Here is a 17,651-nt window from a genome sequence, read left to right on the forward strand (position 1 = left end):
CTAGACTGACTTTTGTCAGCAAAGTAATGGTCTCTGCTTTTTAATTTGTCATAGGTTTGTCATAGCTTTTCTTCTAAGGAGCAAGCATCTTTTAATTTCATGGCTGCAGTCGCCTTCTGAAGTGATTATGGAGCCCAAGAAAAGAAAGTCTGTCTCTGTTTGTATTGTTTCCCCATATATTTGCCATTAAGTGATGCGACTGAATTCCATCATCTTTGTTTTTTGAATGTTGAGTTTTAGGCCAGCTTTTCACTCTGCTCTTTTCACTTTCATCAAGAAGCTCTTTAGTTCCTCTTTGCCTTCTGCCATGAGAGTGGTGTCTTCTGCATATCTGAGTTTATTGATATTTCTCCCAGCAATCTTGATTCCAGCTTGTGCTTCATCCAGCCTGGCATTTTGCGTGATGTACTCTGCATTTAAGTTCAATAAGCAGGGTGACAATATACAGCCTTGACGTACTCCTTTCCCTATTTGGAACTAGTCCGTTGTTCCATGTCCGGTTCTGGCTGTTGCTTCTTGACCTGCATACAGATTTCTCAGGAGGCAGGTAAGGTGGTCTGGTATTCCCATCTCTTGAAGAATTTTCCACAGTTGTGATCCACACAGTCAAAAGCTTTAGCATAGTCAATGAAACAGAAGTAGATGTTTTTCTGAGATTCTCTTGCTTTTTCTATGATCCAAAATGGATATGTGGGGTCGGGAGAGAGGAAAAGATCTACATTCTATGTGGAAAAGCAGAGAGAAGAGATAGTGACAGACTGTTCGGCAGGGTGTGTAGAGAGGCCTCTGAAAAAAAGGCCTGGGGGGAGACCTGGTATCTGCTGAGAGCATTCCAGGAAGAAGAAACTGTAAGAGCTAAGGCCCTGCGGCTAGGGTGAGGTGGAGCACGGGGTTGCGGAGGGCTTGCTTGAGGGGTGGGGTTGGAGAGGGAGCTGGCGCCACTGGAAATAGTCAGATGAGGGCCTTGACCCTTCTTGGTCCAGAGTCGGCTCTGTTGAGAGAGGACCCCATGGGGAGCAAGAATGAGGACCCCAGAGGTGGGCACGCATGTGGGTAAGAGGGAAACCATTTCCGAGATTCCATCTTGAACACAAGGTCACGTGGAGACTTTGTGTCCTTGGCCAGAGAAGGAGCCCTTGTGGTAGGCTGGTGACTCTGGAGTTCAGATCGATGAATTTGAAAGGTCTATAAAATATACTTTCAATGAAGAAAGACTCAAAACCTGCTACGTCAAAAGTCACAAATTACTGACATTTATTATTCATTATTAACAGTGAACCTTAAAAACTCTTGCAGTACTTCCCTGGCAGTCCAGGGGTTAAGACTGCAGTTCTACTGCTGAGGGCATGGGTTCAGTCCCTAGTTGGGAGAGTGAGATCCTGCATGCCTTGGGGCCAAAAAAGAAAAAGGAAACAAATTGATTATTTCGTTTGAAAAGACAACAAAGCTCTTGCAAGTCACAAGCATATTGTACCAGCAACCCCCACCTCTGATTCAGCTCCCTGGAATTTGAGTGATCTGCAGGAAGGGGGCAAGGAAAGGTGATTCCAAGTAGACAAAAGGGAAAGAGTATTTTTAAGAGGCTCAAATTATCAGAGTCCAGGAGACTTTTTTCCCCTGTGTTTGGGGTGGGGGTTCCAGGATCTGCTTTATCTAAACCTTGGGCCTTTTCTGGCCAGGTCAGGAATTACTGGCTTTAGGCATATCAATAACATTTAACTGCCTCCACCCTCTCTATCTGTCAACTTCTTTCCTAAACTGAACACACCTAATCTCCTCCTTCTAGGAAAAAAAGGTGGGAGGGGGCCATGATGCCCAGAAAGAGAACTTGGGACCTGAGGAGGGGTGCTGTCCACATTTCCAAGTGATCTGGACTTAGAATTTAGGTGTGTGGTCCATCCAGCTGGACCTCCTCCTCATTCAAGGGTCACCCCACTTTGGGAATCACTTTTACTTTGCCAACAAAGGTCTGTCTAGTCAAAGCTATGGTTTTTCCAGTAGTCATGTATGGATGTGAGAGTTGGACCATAAGGAAAGCTTATGCGGCTCCTTAAGGAGCGCTAAAGAATTGATACTTTTGAACTGTGGTGTTGGAGAAGACTCTTGAGAGTCCCTTGGACTGCAAGGAGATCAATTCAAACCAGTCAATCCTAAAGGAAATCAGTCCAGAATATTCATTGGAAGGACTGATGCTGAAGCTCCAATACTTTGGCCATCTGATGCAAAGAACTGACTCATTGCAAAAGACCCTAATGCTGGGAAAGATTGAAGGCAGGAGAAGGGGATGACAGAGGATGAGATGGTTGAATGGCATCACTAACTCGATGGATATGAGTTTCAGCAAGCTCCGGGAGTTGGTGATGGACAGGGTAGTCTGGTGTGCTGCGGTCCAAGGGGTCACAAAGACTGAGGAGGGCTGCTGTCCACATTTCCAAGTGACCTGGATTTGAGCGACTGAACTGAACTCCTTCATGCTCACCTTTGTGGCTTTGGGATCCCCGGTGCCTGCCCAAGGCCGGTTGTAGAATTAGAGAGGGGTTGGGGTCTGGAAATAAGTCTCACCCAGAGTCCAGTCCCCTCGACTGAAAGGAGCAAATCCCTCTTGCAGGAAGCGGCTCTGAGACCTTGACTCAGCAGCTCTGGGCCACAGCCTTCCCAGCCGTTTCACTGGACAGATGTGGCCAAGCTGCAATCCCTGAGGCCCTAGGCAGTGGTGCCCTAGGGAAGTGACGGCCAAACTGCTTTTCCGCAGGGGGTTGGTGATGGTGATTTTGATTCTTAGTGAAAGCCTGATGAATAAAATGAAGGAAGGGCTGTGTCCCAGGTGCTGAATAGAGCAGGGAGGGCCCAGGGATGACTGGATGGCTAACTGACTCTTTTCAACCCCATGGAGTAGCCTACCAGATTCCTTTGTCCATGGGATTCTCCAGGCAAGAATACTTAAGTGGGTACCCATTGCCTTCTCCAGGGGATCTTCCTGACCCAGGGATCTAACCTAGGTCTCCTGCATTGCAGGCAGATTCTTTACCATCTGAGCCATCAGGGAAGCCCTTCATTTCAGTTCAGTCGCTCAGTCGTGTCTGACTCTACAACCCCATGAATTGCAGCACGCCAGGCCTCCCTGTCCATCACCAACTCCCGGAGTTTACCCAAAATCATGTCCATCGAGTCGGGGATGCAATCCAGCCATCTCATCCTCTGTCATCCCCTTCTCCTCCTGCCCCCAATCCCTCCCAGCATCAGGGTCTTTTCCAATGAGTCAGCTCTTCGCATCAGGTGACCAAAGTATTGGAGTTTCAGCTTCAGCATCAGTCCTTCCAATGAACACCCAGGACTGATCTCCTTTAGGATGGACTGGTTGGCTCTCCTTGTAGTCCAAGGGACTCTCAAGAGTCTTCTCCAACACCACAGTTCAAAAGCATCAATTCTTCGGCGCTCAGTCTTCTTCACAGTCCAACTCTCACATCCATACATGACCATTGGAAAAACCATAGCCTTGACTGCTGCTGCTGCTGCTAAGTCACTTCAGTCGTGTCCGACTCTGTGCGACCCTATAGATGGCAGCCCATCAGACTCCCCCGTCCCTGGGATTCTCCAGGCAAGAACACTGGTGTGGGTTGCCATTTCATTCTCCAATGCATGAAAGTGAAAAGTGAAAGCTAAGCCGCTCGGTCGTGTCTGACTCACACTGACCCCAGGGACTGCAGCCTACCAGGCTCCTCCATCTATGGGATTTTCCAGGCAAGTGTAATTGAGTGGGTTGCCATGTCTCTGCTTTTGAATATGCTATTTAGGTTGGTCATAACTTACCTTCCAAGGGGTAAGCGTCTTTTAATTTCATGGTTGCAATCAACATTTGCAGTGATTTTGGAGCCCCCCAAAATAAAATATGACACTGTTTCCCCATCTATTTCCCATGAAGTGATGGGACCAGATGCCATGATCTTAGTTTTCTGAATGTTGAGCTTTAAGCCAACATTTTCACTCTCCTCTTTCACTTTCATCAAGAGGCTCTTTAGTTCCTCTTCACTTTCTGCCATAAGGGTGGTGTCATTTGCATATCTGAAGTTATTGATATTTCTCCCGGCAATCTTGAGTCCAGCTTGTGCTTCTTCCAGCCCAGCATTTCTCATGATGTACTCTGCATATAAGTTAAATAAGCAGGGTGACTTGATGTACTCCTTTTCCTATTTGGAACCAGTCTGTTGTTTCATGTCCAATTCTAACCTTTCACAATTGATACAAAAGGAATCCTTACATATGTCACTGTTTTGTCCTTTTTTTTTTTTTTAACTGATTATCTCTCTTTTAAAAAAACAAATTATTTATTTGTTTTTGGCTGTGCTGGGTCTTCGTTGCTGCATGCAGGCTTTCTCTAGTTATAGAGAGTAGGGGCTACTCTTCATCGCTGTGCTTGGTCTTCTCATCTCAGTGGCTTACCGTGTTGCAGAGCACAGGCTCTAGGGTACTCGGCTTCAGTAGCTGCAGCACAGCAGTTGCCCTGCGGTGTGTGAGATCTTCCTGGACCAAAGATCAAACCCGTGTCCCCTGCATTGGCAGGCAGATTCTTAACCACTAGATGACCAGGAAAGCCCTCGCTGATCACATCTTAGATAAATTTTCTCTACTTATTTATAGGCTGGCTACTACATTATGCCATCCCTGGTGGCTCAGTGGTAAAGAATCTGCCAGCAATGCAGGAGACACAGGAGACATGGGTTCAGTTCCTGGGTTGGGACAATCCCCTGCAGGGGGAAATAGCAACCCACTCCAGTATTCTTCCCTGATAGCTCAGCTGGGGGCTTAGTTGGGGCTTCCCTGATAGCTCAGTTAGTAAAGAATCCACCTGCAATGCAGGAGACCCTGGTTCGATTCCTGGGTTGGGAAGATCTGCTGGAGAAGGGGAAAAGCTACCCACTCCAGTATTCTGGCCTGGAGAACTGGGTCTCTGGGTCGCAAAGAGTCAGACAGGACTGAGCAACTTTCACTTTCATTTGGGCTTCCCTTGTGGCTCAACTGGTAAAGAATCTACCTGCAATGCAGGAGACCTGGGTTCGATTCCTGGGTTGGAAAGATCCTCTGGAGAAGGGAAAGGCTACCCAGTCCAGTATTCTGGCCTGGAGATTTCCATGGACTATACAGTTGACTCATTGGAAAAGACCCTGATGCTGGGAGGGATTGGGGGCAGGAGGAGAAGGGGACGACAGAGAATAAGATGGCTGGATGGCATCATCGACTCTATGGACATGAGTAGACTCCGGGAGTTGGTGATAGACAGGGAGGCCTGGTGTGCTGCGATTCATGGGGTCGCAAAGAGTGAGACACGACTGAGCAACTGAACTGAACTGAACTGATACAGTCCATGGGGTTACAAAGAGTCAGACACGACTGAGTGACTTTCACTTTCACTCGTCCAGTATTCTTGCCAGGAAAATATCACAGATACAACTGAGTGACCGAGCACATTTGCTTGCTTGTTACTACATCATGCAACTCAGTTCTCCCAATATCCCTGCAAAGTTGTCATCATCTCTTGTAAAAAGAAGAGAAGCCGTCTCTTTATCCTGTGCTACAGGTTGCCCATGGATCAAAGGCGGCCATAAAGGGGGAAGTACGTTTTTTAAACTGTGAAGCACTAAATGTAAAGTATGATTTTAGTGTGACCAACACTATCATCTTAAAGTCTGGATATGTGTTCTATATTCTAGGCTGTTGCTTCTCCAAGGAATGAGGAAGACATTCCTTTTTTCTGAGGAATCACTTCATGTTGTTCGATTGCCAAGTCCAGTCGGACTCTTTGCGACCTCATGAACTGAAGCATGCCAGGCTTCCCAGAGTTTGCTCAAACTCATGTCCATTGAGTTGGTGATGCCATCCAACCATCTCATCCTCTGTCACCTCCTTCTCTTTTTGCCTTGACTCTTACCCAGCATCAGGGCCTTTTCAAGTGAGGTGGCCAAAAGTATTGGAGCTTCAGCTTCAGCATCAGTCCTTCCAACGCATATTCAGGGTTGATTTCCTTTAGTATAGTTAGTTATTTTTTAAAAAAAACCTCCTTGCCTTAGCCCTCGGTCAGGAACCTGGGCACCTATGGAGCTACCTACTACTGCAGGTCAGGGCCACTGCACCTCCACCACCCCCGCCCCCTGCCCCAGACACATGTGGGGCAGAGTCAGTGAGGTGCATAGGAAGGGACTGAGGAGCATCTGGGCTGGACACACCCTGCTAGCCTCTTCCTACAAATCCCAGCTCCAGCCTCTAGGTGCCTAGGGCAGGAGGGCCAGGGCTCTCACATGGCCTGCTGCTGAGGAAGGATTCAGCATCATCACCGTCATTATCACCATTGCCATCAGCATCGCCATCTGGGCTTCCTGCGGCCCGCAGGGTCTGTTTCAGGTTCCCCGAGTCCTGGGCCAGCTGCAATCCCAGATCAGCTGCAATCTCCCCCCAGGCCTCACACCTCAGCTGCTGTTTTGCTTTTTCAGTTCTGCCTGCGATCACATTCTCAGGTTTTCACTTTAAACATTTTGTTTTGTTTTTTAATTCAGCCTGCTCTTGGAGATTTTTCCTTGGCTTAAAAATAACATTAGGAAAGTTCATTGTCTTAAAAAAGAAGAAGAAAATTTGTGGGGAACAGAGGAGCCGTGTGCAGACATAGGTGTTGGGTTGATGATGATGAGATACCAGGCGCTGCCTTGCAGGAGAGCAACCCAGAATCTGGCCGTGGGGCCTCCATAGATGTCCCAGCTTTGCCTGAGAGGTTTTCTTCAAAACCAAGCAAAAGTGAGAATGTCACAAAGGCGTGTTTGGCTCAGATTTCTTTGTTCAAGTGGAGAATAATATTTCACAGTTTACTGAAGGGCGAGTTGTGCTTTGTTTTAAAAGACACATGGAATGTAGCCAGTGTCAGTCCTGAATGCCTGTGTCCTGAGGGCTGGTCCCTCCAGCCCCCACTCCGCTCCAGCCTGTAGGGTGGAGGCCTTTGGGCCCACCTGCCTTGATCCTCAGGTCCCCAATGTCATATGTGGTCAGTTTCATAAAAGTAGCCTTCTCCTTTAGCCTCCCTGAATGACTAGCCCTCGGGTGTTAGAGGCAGTTACGTGGCTCAGATGCTGAAGAATCTCCCTGCAATGCGGGAAGCCCAGGTTCGACTCCTGGGTTGGGAAGATACCCTGGAGAAGGGAATGGCAATCCACTCCAGTCTCCTTGCCTGGGAAATTCCATGGACAGAGGAGCCTGTGGGCTACAGCCCTTTGGGTCCCAAATAGTCGGACACAGCTGAGCGACTAACACCTGCCGGGTGAGAGACAGGTAAAAGAGGATGATACAGAAACTGATAGTCATGCCTTAGAGCCTTAGCCCCTCCCCTTGATTTGCCTTAAGCAGCGGATCAACTCTAGAATAATGGACAAGTTGGCAAGCAGGAATGCGCTCACCTTCTTCTTTAATATTTGGTTATACTTCTTTGAAGGCAAAAGGAGAAGGGGGCGGCAGAGGATGAGATGATTGGATAACATCACTGACTCAGTGGTGACTCATGGACGTGAATTTGAGCAAACTCTGGGAGATAGTGGAGGACAGAGGGGCCTGGTGTGCTGGAGTCCATGGGGTCACAAAGAATGCGGCACAGCTTAGCAACTGAACAACATAAGCTTTTTCAGCTACATATGTTTCTCCATCCCTAATACAAGAATAATAGACATTCATCATACTTACAACAGAGTAAATTACCTCTGAGTTGTGGATAATACTATGCTATTAGTCCATAAGGCATCAAGCTCAATGCCACCTGAGTCTTCAAGTGCTTTAAAAAAAAATGTAATTATACTGCAGGCATATTCCACCGTTTATCCATTGTATTACTGATGAATATTTAAGCCCTTTCCAGGCTCCCAGTGTTTTGCTCACATCTCCTGATACATATGGGCCAGAGTTTCTCCGGTTGTTGTTCAGTTGCTCACTGATGTCCTACTCTGCGACCCCAGGGACTGCGGCACGCCAGTCTTCCCTCTTCTTCACTGTCTCCCGGAGTTTGCTCAAACTCATGTCCATTGAGTCGGTGATGCCATCCAACCATCTCATCCTCTGTCATCTCCTTCTCCTTTTGCCTTCAGTCTTTCCCAGCATCAGGAGCCCCTGGTGACTCAGACAGTAAAGAGTCTGCCTGCAGTGTGGGAGACCCGGGTTCAATTCCTGTGTTGGGAAGATCCCCTGGAGAAGGAAATGGCAACCCACTACAGTATTCTTGCCTGGAGAATCCATGGATGTCATGGCTATCTTGGAGGCATCCTAGAGGAGCCTAGCAGGCTACAGTCCATGGGGTTGCAGAGTCAGACACGACTGAGCAACTTCACTTTCACTTTCCCAGCATCAGGGTCTTTTCCAATGAGCTGACTCTTCGTATCAGGAAGCCAAAGTATTGGAGCTTCAACTTCAGCATCAACACTTCCAATGAATATTCAGGGTTGATTTCCTTTAGGATTGACTGATTTGACCTCTTTACAGTGCAAGGGACTCTCAAGAGTCTTCTCCAGCACCACGGTTCAAAAGCATCCATTCTTCAGTGTTCAGCCTTCTTTATGGTCCAACTCTCACATCTGTACATGACTACTGGAAAAACCATAGCTTTGACTATACGGACTTTTGTTGGCAAAGTGGTTTTGAGATACCTGCAACAAATTCAATGTGATACACAAAATCTGTATTCTTTTGGTTTGTAGAAGTCACAAGTACTAGTGACACAAAAGTTTAGTTGGTAACAGAAGGAAATGGCAAGTCTCAGTTACAGTTAGTGAAAACACAGACATTGTTTTTTTCCCATTCGAGTACATGGACCCCCCTGAGCTCTAATTGCATATACAGGTTAAGAACTCCTGCACTAGGAATTGCTAAGCCATTTCCCAAGCAGTTCTGGCAATTTATTCTCCACAAGCAGTGAGAAAGAATGACTGTTGCTTCATATCATGAGACCATTCAGATCAGATCAGATCAGATCAGTCTCTCAGTCGTGTCAGACTCTTTGCGACCCCATGAATCGCAGCACGCCAGGCCTCCCTGTCCATCACCAACTCCCGGAGTTCACTCAGACTCACGTCCATCAAGTCAGTGATGCCATCCAGCCATCTCATCCTCTGTCGTCCCCTTCTCCTTCTGCCCCCAATCCCTCCCAGCATCAGAGTCTTTTCCAGTGAGTCAACTCTTCGCATGAGGTGGCCCATGAGACCATTAGTTATTATCAAACTCTTAAGTTATTGCTAGTTTGGTGCATGTGAAATAGTATCTCCTGGAGGCTTTACTTTGCATTTTCCTGGTTACTCAGGAAGCATTTTTCTTGGGGTTTCTTCTGTGTAATGACTCTCTTTTGCTCATTTTCCTGTTGAGTTTTTGTCTTTTTATTTGTAGGGATTTTTTATACATTCTGGATATTAATCATTATTATTTACATGAGAAGAAAAGGGGAGAAGTGAGTGAACTGGTTTTGATTTTAATTTAAATAAAGAAGAAAAAGCAAAAGCCCTGTTAATTTATGTTTTGCAGATATCATTCGGATTGTGGCTTGCCTTTTCACACTTCTTAAAAAACAACGATGTATATAGCTGATTTTCAATGATCTATTAGTTTCAAGGTATAGCAAAGCGATTCATTTATATATATATATATACTAGATTCTTTTCCTATATATCTATATTCAAAATACATATATATTAGATTCTTTTCCATTATAGGTTATTATGAGATATTAAATATAGTTCACAGTAGGTCCTTATTATTTATTTTATATTTGATAGTTTGTATCTATTAATCTCAAACCCCTAATTTATCTCTCCTTCCAATTTTCCTCTTTGGTAACCATAAGACTGTTTTCTATATCTGTGAGTCTATTTCTGCTTTGTAAATAAGTATATTTGTATCATTTTTTTAGATTCTATATATAAGTTCAGTTCAGTCGCTAATTCTTGTCCAACTCTTTGCAGTCCCATGGACTGCAGCGTGCCAGGCTTCCCCGGCCTTCACCATCTCTCGGAGTTTGCTCAAACTCATATTCTTTGAGTTAATGATGCTATCTAACCATTTCATCCTCTGTCATCCCCTTCTCCTCCTGCCCTTAGTCTTTCCCAGCATCAGGGTCTTTTCCAATAAGTCAGCTCTTCCCATCAGGCGGCCAAAGTCTTGGAGCTTCAGCTTCAGCATCAGTCCTTCCAATGAATATTCAGGACTGATTTCCTTTAGGATGGACTGGTTTGTCATATGTTTGTCTTTCTCTGACTTATTTCACTTGGTATGATCATTTCTAGGTCCATCCATGTTGCTACAAATGGGATTATTTCATTATTTTTTTTATAACTAAGTAGCCTTATCATACTTTTCAAGGGGTTCTCAAGGCAAGAATACTGAAGTGGTTTGCCATTCCCTTCTCCAGTGGACCACAATCTGTCAGACCTCTCCACCATGACCCGCCTGTCTTGGGTGGCCCCACATGGCATAGCTTAGTTTCATTCAGTTAGACAAGGCTGTGGTCTGTGTGATCAGATTGGCTAGTTTTCTGTGATTGTGGTTTCAGTCTGTCTGCCCCCTGATGCCCTCTCGCAACACCAACCATCTTACTTGGGTTTCTCTTACCTTGGACGTGGGGAATCTCTTCACGGCTGCTCCAGCAAAGCACAGCTGCTGCTCCTTACCTTGGATGAGGGGTATCTCCTCACGGCCACCCCTCCTGACCTTGAACGTGGAGTAGCTTGAACGTGGACCTTGAACAGTATGAAAAGGCAAAATGATAGGATAATGAAAGGGGAACTCCCTGGGTCAGTAGGTGCCCAATATGCTACAGGAGATCAGTGGAGAAATAACTCCAGAAAGAATGAAGGGATGGAGCCAAAGCAAAAACAATACCCAGTTGTGGATGTGACTGGTGATAGAAGCAAGGTCCAATGCTGTAAAGAGCAATATTGCATAGGAACCTGGAATGTTAAGTCCATGAATCAAGGCAAATTGGAAGTGGTCAAACAGGAGATGATAAGAGTGAACGATGACATTCTAGGAATCAGTGAACTAAAATGGACTGGAATGGGTGAATATAACTCAAATGACCATTATATCTACTACTGTGGGCAGGAATCCCTTAGAAGAAATGGGGTAGCCAGCATGGTCAACAAAAAAAGTCCGAAATGCAGTACTTGTATGCAATCTCAAAAACGACAGAATGATCTCTGTTCGTTTCCAAGGCAAACCATTCAATATCACAGTAATCCAAGTCTATGCCCCAACCAGTAACACTGAAGTAGCTGAAGTTGAATGGTTCTATGAAGACCTACAAGACCTTTTAGAACTAACACCCCCCCAAAAGATGTCCTTTTCATTATAGGGGACTGTAATGCAAAAGTAGGAAATCAAGAAACACCTGGGGTAATAGGCAAATTTGACCTTGGAATACGGAATGAAGTAGGGCAAACACTAATAGAGTTTTGCCAAGAGGATACACTGGTCATAGCAAACACCCTCTTCCAACAACACAAGAGAAGATTCTACGCATGGACATCACCAGATGGTCAACACCGAAATCAGATTGATTATATTCTTTGCAGCCAAAGATGGAGAAAGCTCTATATAGTCAGCAAAATCAAGACCAGGAGCTGACTGTGGCTCAGATGATGAACTCCTTATTGCCAAATTCAGACTTAAATTGAAGAAAGTAGGGAAAACCACTAGACTATTCAGGTATGACCTAAATCAAATTCCTTATGATTATACAGTGGAAGTCAGAAATAGATTTAAGGGACTAGATCTGATAGATAGAGTACCTGATGAACTATGGAATGAGGTTCGTGACATTGTACAGGAGACAGGGATCAAGACCATCCCCATGGAAAAGAAATGCAAAAAAGCAAAATGGCTGTCTGAGGAGGCCTTACAAATGGCTGTGAAAAGAAGACACACAAAAACCAAAGGAGAAAAGGAAAGATATAAGCATCTGAATGCAGAGTTCCAAAGAATAGCAAGAAGAGATAAGAAAGCCTTCCTCAGCAATCAATGCAAAGAAACAGAGGAAAACAACAGAATGGGAAAGACTAGGGATCTCTTCAAGAAAATTAGAGATACCAAGGGAGCATTTCATGCAAAGATGGGCTCGATAAAGGATAGAAACGATATGGACCTGACAGAAGCAGAAGATATTAAGAAGAGGTGGCAAGAATTCACAGAAAAACTGTACAAAAAAGATCTTCACGACCCGGATAATCACGATGGTGTGATCACGCACCTAAAGCCAAACATCCTGGAATGTGAAGTCGAGTGGGCCTTAGAAAGCATCACTACGAACAAAGCTAGTGGAGGGGATGGCATTGAGCGATTCCAGTTGCGGTGCACAGGCTTTTCTTTGCGGTGGGTTCTCTTGTTGTGGAGCACGGGCTCTGTGGTGTGAGTGCTTAGTTGCCTCGTGGCACATGCTATCTTCCCAGACCAAGGATCAAACTCGTGTCCCCTGCACTGGCAGGCAAGTTCTTAATTACTGGATCACTAGGGAAGTCCCGAGTCATATATATATATATTTTGTTTATTAATTTATGTTTTGGCTGTGCTAGGCCTTCACTGTTTTTGTGCGGGCTTTCTCTAGTTGCAGAGGGTGGGGCTACTCTTCGATGTGGTGCATGGGCTTCTCATTGCACTGGGTTCTCTTGAAGAGCACAGGCTCTGTGGTGCACAGGCTTCAGTAGTTGTGGCTGAAGGGCTCTAGAGCACAGGCTCAGCAGTTGTGGCTCACTGGTGTAGTTGCTCAAGGCATGTGGAATCTTCCCAGACCAGGGATCGAACCTGTGTCCCCTTCAGTGGCAGGGACATTCATATCCACTGAGCCACCAGGGGAGTCTTTGAGTCATATATTTTTGATCTGTGTACTTTTCTCTATGTTCTCATTCAGTTCAAAGTTTAGTTTAAAAATGTCTATTCTTGGGAAAGAATCTGAAAAAGAAAAAAAATATATATATATATGTAGAGAGATAATAACTTTGCTGTATAGCTGAAACATTGTAAATCAATTATGCTAAGTGCTATGTTGCTTCAGTTCAGTTCAGTTCAGTTGCTCAGTTGTGTCCAACTCTTTTCAACCCCATGGACCACAGCACACCAGGCCTCCCTGTCCATCAACTCCCAGAGTTTATCCAAACTCATGTCCATTGAGTTGGTGATACCATCCAACCATCTCATCCTCTGTCATCCCCTTCTCCTGACTTCAATCTTTCCCAGCATCAGGGTCTTTTCAAATGAGTCAGCTCTTCCTATCAGATGGCCAAAATATTGGAGTTTCAGCTTCAACATCAGTCCTTCCAATGAACACTCAGGACTGATCTCCTTCAGAATGGACTGGTTGGATCTCCTTGCAGTCCAAGGGACTCTCAAGAGTCTTATCCAACACCACAGTTCAAAAGCATCAATTCTTCGGTGCTCTGCTTTCTTCACAGTCCAACTCTCACATCCATACATGACTACTGGAAAAATCATAGCCTTGACTAGACGGACCTTTGTTGGCAAAGTAATGTCTCTGAGTTTGAATATGTCATATAGGTTGGTCATAACTTTTCTTCCAAGGAGTAAGCGTCTTTTAATTTCATGGCTGCAATCGCCATCTGCAGTGATTTTGGAGCCCCCCAAAATAAAGTCTGACACTGTTTCCACTGTTTCCCCATCTATTTGTCATGAAGTGATGGGACCCGATGCCATGATTTTCATTTTCTGAATGTTGAGCTTTAAGCCAACTTTTTCACTCTCCACTTTTACTTTCATCAAGAAGCTCTTGAGTTATTCTTCACTTTCTGCCATAAGGATGGTGTCATCTGCATATCTGAGGTTATTGATATTTCTCCCGGCAATCTTGATTCTAGCTTGTGCTTCTTCCAGTCCAGCGTTTCTCATGATGTACTCTGCATATAAGTTAAATAAGCAGGGTGACAATATACAGCCTTGATGTACTCCTTTTCCTATTTGGAACCAGTCTGTTGTTCCATGTCCAGTTTTAACTGTTGCTTCCTGACGTGCATACAGGTTTCTCAAGAGGCAGGTCAGGTGGTCTGACCTGACCCATCTCTTTCAGAATTTTCCACAGTTTATTGTGATCCACACAGTCAAAGGCTTTGGCATAGTCAAGAAAGTAGAAATAGATGTTTTTTCTGGAACTCTCTTGATTTTTCAATGATCCAGCGGATGTTGGCAATTTGATTTCTGGTTCCTCTGCCTTTTCTTAAACCAGCTTGAACATCTGGAAGTTCATGGTTCACGTATTGCTGAAGCCTGGCTTGGAGAATTTTAAGCATTACTGTACAAGCCTGGATATATTTCAACAATTCTGGCAAATTCTCACCCATCATTTTTTCAAACATTGCTTCTTCCTTATTCCCTTGTCTTTTCTTCCAGATAATGTAATTTGTCTCCTTTTATTACAGTATCTTTCATACCTCTCAACCTCTCTTTTCCCAGATTTTTCTATTTTGGTACTGCATTCTTCATAATTTCTTCAGATCCATCATTGAGTTCACTAACTCTTCAGCTGTTTCCAACCAGGTGGCTGACATGTCTTTTGAATTATTCTTTTTAATCATTACATATTAATTTTATTTTAAAATGTTTTAGTCTTTTTCAAATCTGTTTGTTTTATTCACATGTTTATTTAAGTATACCAAACCTATATTTTTTATGTTCTATGTCTGATAACTCTTTTTAAATTAAATTTCATATTGAAGTATAATTGATTGACAATGTTGTGTTAATTTCAGGTGTACAGTAAAGTGATTTACTTATGTGTGTGTGTGTGTGTGTGTATATATATATATTCTTTTTCAAATTCTTTTCTCACTTAGATATTACAGAGTATTGAGCAAAGTTCCGTGTGCTATACAGTTCCGTTTGCTATACAAGTGCTAACCTTGTTGCCTATCTGTTTTAAATATAGCAGTGTGTGTCTGATAATTCTAGAATCTAAAGTCTTTGCATTTCTGTCTCTGCTGTCTGTGGTTCCTGCTGTTTTTACTTATAATGCTTTGTTTCCTTGTGTGTTTTATGGTTTTTGCTTCAGAAGTGTTCATTTTCTTTTATTTTTAATTCTGTAGGATTCTTTGAGCTTCAGAATAATTTTGAATTCCTCCCAGAGAGAGTTTACACTTGCTTCAGAAAGTCACCTGAGGGGCCCTATCATTCTAAGACCCGAGTGTGTGTGTGATCAATTTCAGAGCTCAGTGTAGGAAACAGAAACTACTCACTGCATTTTAAGACTGTTGTTGAGTTGCTAAGTCATGTCCGACTATTTGCGACCCCATGGACTGCAGCACATCAGGCTTCCTTGTCCTTCACTGTCTCCCAGAGTTTGCTCAAACTCACATCCATTGAATCTGTGATGCCATCCAACCATCTCGTCCTCTGTCACCTGCTTTTCCGCCTGCCCTCAATCTGTCCCAGCATCTGGGTCTTTTCTAAGGAGTCATCTCTTCGTATCAGGTGGCCAAAGTATTGGAGCTTCAGCTTTAGCATCAGTCCTTCCAATGAATATTCAGGGTTGATTTCAAAGGGGTTTAAAACAGGAAATTAGGTGGTTATAAAAATCACAGGAAAAATTGGAGTCATGGTAATCAGGAAGCCTCCCCCAGAACTATTGAGTTGAAGACCGCATCACTGTAGTTTCGATTCAGGCATAAAGAAGCCAGGGCTAGGAGGCTACTGCTGCTGCAGCTGTTACCACAATGACCATAATCTACCCACAAAGCTGCTGATAAAACCCTGAAATGCTCTGTCTGGCTACCGCCAATCTTTTATATTCATCTCCATGATAGGTCAGCAGAACTGTCTCTGACTCAGTTGCAGCTACCAAATCTCATGCAGGTCCATGCAGTTGGCAGAACCTAATTCACATCTGGGCTTATCTGCTGGCTCAGTGGTAAAGAATCTACCTGCAGGGTAGGAGACCTGAGTTTGATCCCTAGGTTGGGAAGATCCCCTGGAGAAGGGAATGGCAATCCACTCCAGTATTCTTGCCTGGAAAACCCCATAGACAGAGGAGCCTGGTGGGCTACAGTCGATGGGATTGCAAAAGAGTCGGACACAACTTAGCAACTAAACAACAACAACGATTCACGTCTAGAACCTCGCTGCAAAAGAGCGTCAGAAATTAAGCTTTTATGTTCCAGCCTCTACAATTACGGGAGTGGGAATGTGTGCTGAGTCTGTAGCTTGTCCTGCTTAGAGCTTCTAGATAGCTCTTCACCTCTCTGCAGCCACTCTTTGCCCTTTTATCAGCTTTTGCCTAGTGTGTCTTTTCCATCCCCATATTTTGGACCTGTATGAGACACTGTTCACTGGCTACAGAACATTCATTTTGCAATCCCCATCTCTTGTCTACCTTCACTAAGTAAGCTGGGGTGACCGCCTCTCTTGCCAGCTAACAACAGTGTTGATTATTGAAACACCAGCAGAAGTCTGTTGAGAGCTCTGGGAAGGTTTTTGCTTTTCCCAAAAGAGGAAGCCACGTGAACAGTGTTGCTTTTCTCGGCTTCCTACCTTCAGTGCAGATGCAATACCTGAACCCTTGGCAACCATTTTGTGACCATGAACAAAAAGCCAAGAGAATTGCTAAGGTACCACCCTTATACTCATGAACCAACAGCAGCAGCCACATACTTCCAGACTTCAACAAGAAAAATAAGCTCTTTTGTTAGCCACTGTTAATTGGCATTTCTGTTAATATTCAAAAGGAGCTGCAACCAATATATAACTTTTTTTTACATACGTCTTCTGTGAATAATATATCAATTTGGTTGCTATTAACTTAACCTGAAAGTCTCTATTTTAAAAGGTTACCCTCATCTTTGTTGTTAATACTGTTGTTGCTTTTTATTTTATGTAAATATAGTCGATTCACAATGTCCTGTTAGTTTCAGGTGTATAGCACAGGGATCCAGTTATACATGTATGTGTGTGTGTGTGTGTGTGTGTGTGTTCTTTTTCAGATTTTCTCTTATAGGGAATATATTTTCATACTATACTCAAAATATTGAGTATAGTATCCTGTGCTATATATTCATAGTAGGTCCTTGTTGGCTATCTGTTCTGTGTTTAGTAGTATGTATCTGTTAATTCCAACCTCCTAATTTATCCCTCTCCCTCTTTCCCCTTTGATAATCATAAGTTTGTTTTCTTTGTCTGTGGGTCTACCTCTGTTTTGTAAATAAGTTCGTTTGTATCTTTTTCTTCTTAAGATTCCACATATAAGCGATATCATGTGGTATGTGTCTTTCTGTGTCTGGCTAACTTCACTTATTATGACAATCTCTGGGTCCATCCATGTTGCTGCAAATGGCATTACTTCATTCTTTTTATGACTGAGAAATATTCCGTTGTGTCCAACTATACCACATGTTCTTTATTCATTCATCTGTTAATGGATATTTAAGTTGCTTGTAAGCCTTGCCTATTGTAAATAGTGCTGCAGTGAACATTCGGGTGCATGTATGATTTTGAACTAGAGTTTTCTCCAGATACGTGCCCAGGATGGGATTGCAGGGTCCTGTGAAGAATTGACTCATTGGAAAAGACTCTGATGCTGGGAGGGTTGGGGGCAGGAGGAGAAGGGGACGACAGAGGATGAGATGGCTGGATGGCATCACTGACTCGAT

Source organism: Bos grunniens, chromosome 16 (assembly GCF_055505025.1).
Source record: "Bos grunniens cultivar Pamir isolate PY7600 chromosome 16, Bosgru_T2T1.0, whole genome shotgun sequence".
NCBI classification, from domain to species: domain Eukaryota; kingdom Metazoa; phylum Chordata; class Mammalia; order Artiodactyla; family Bovidae; genus Bos; species Bos grunniens.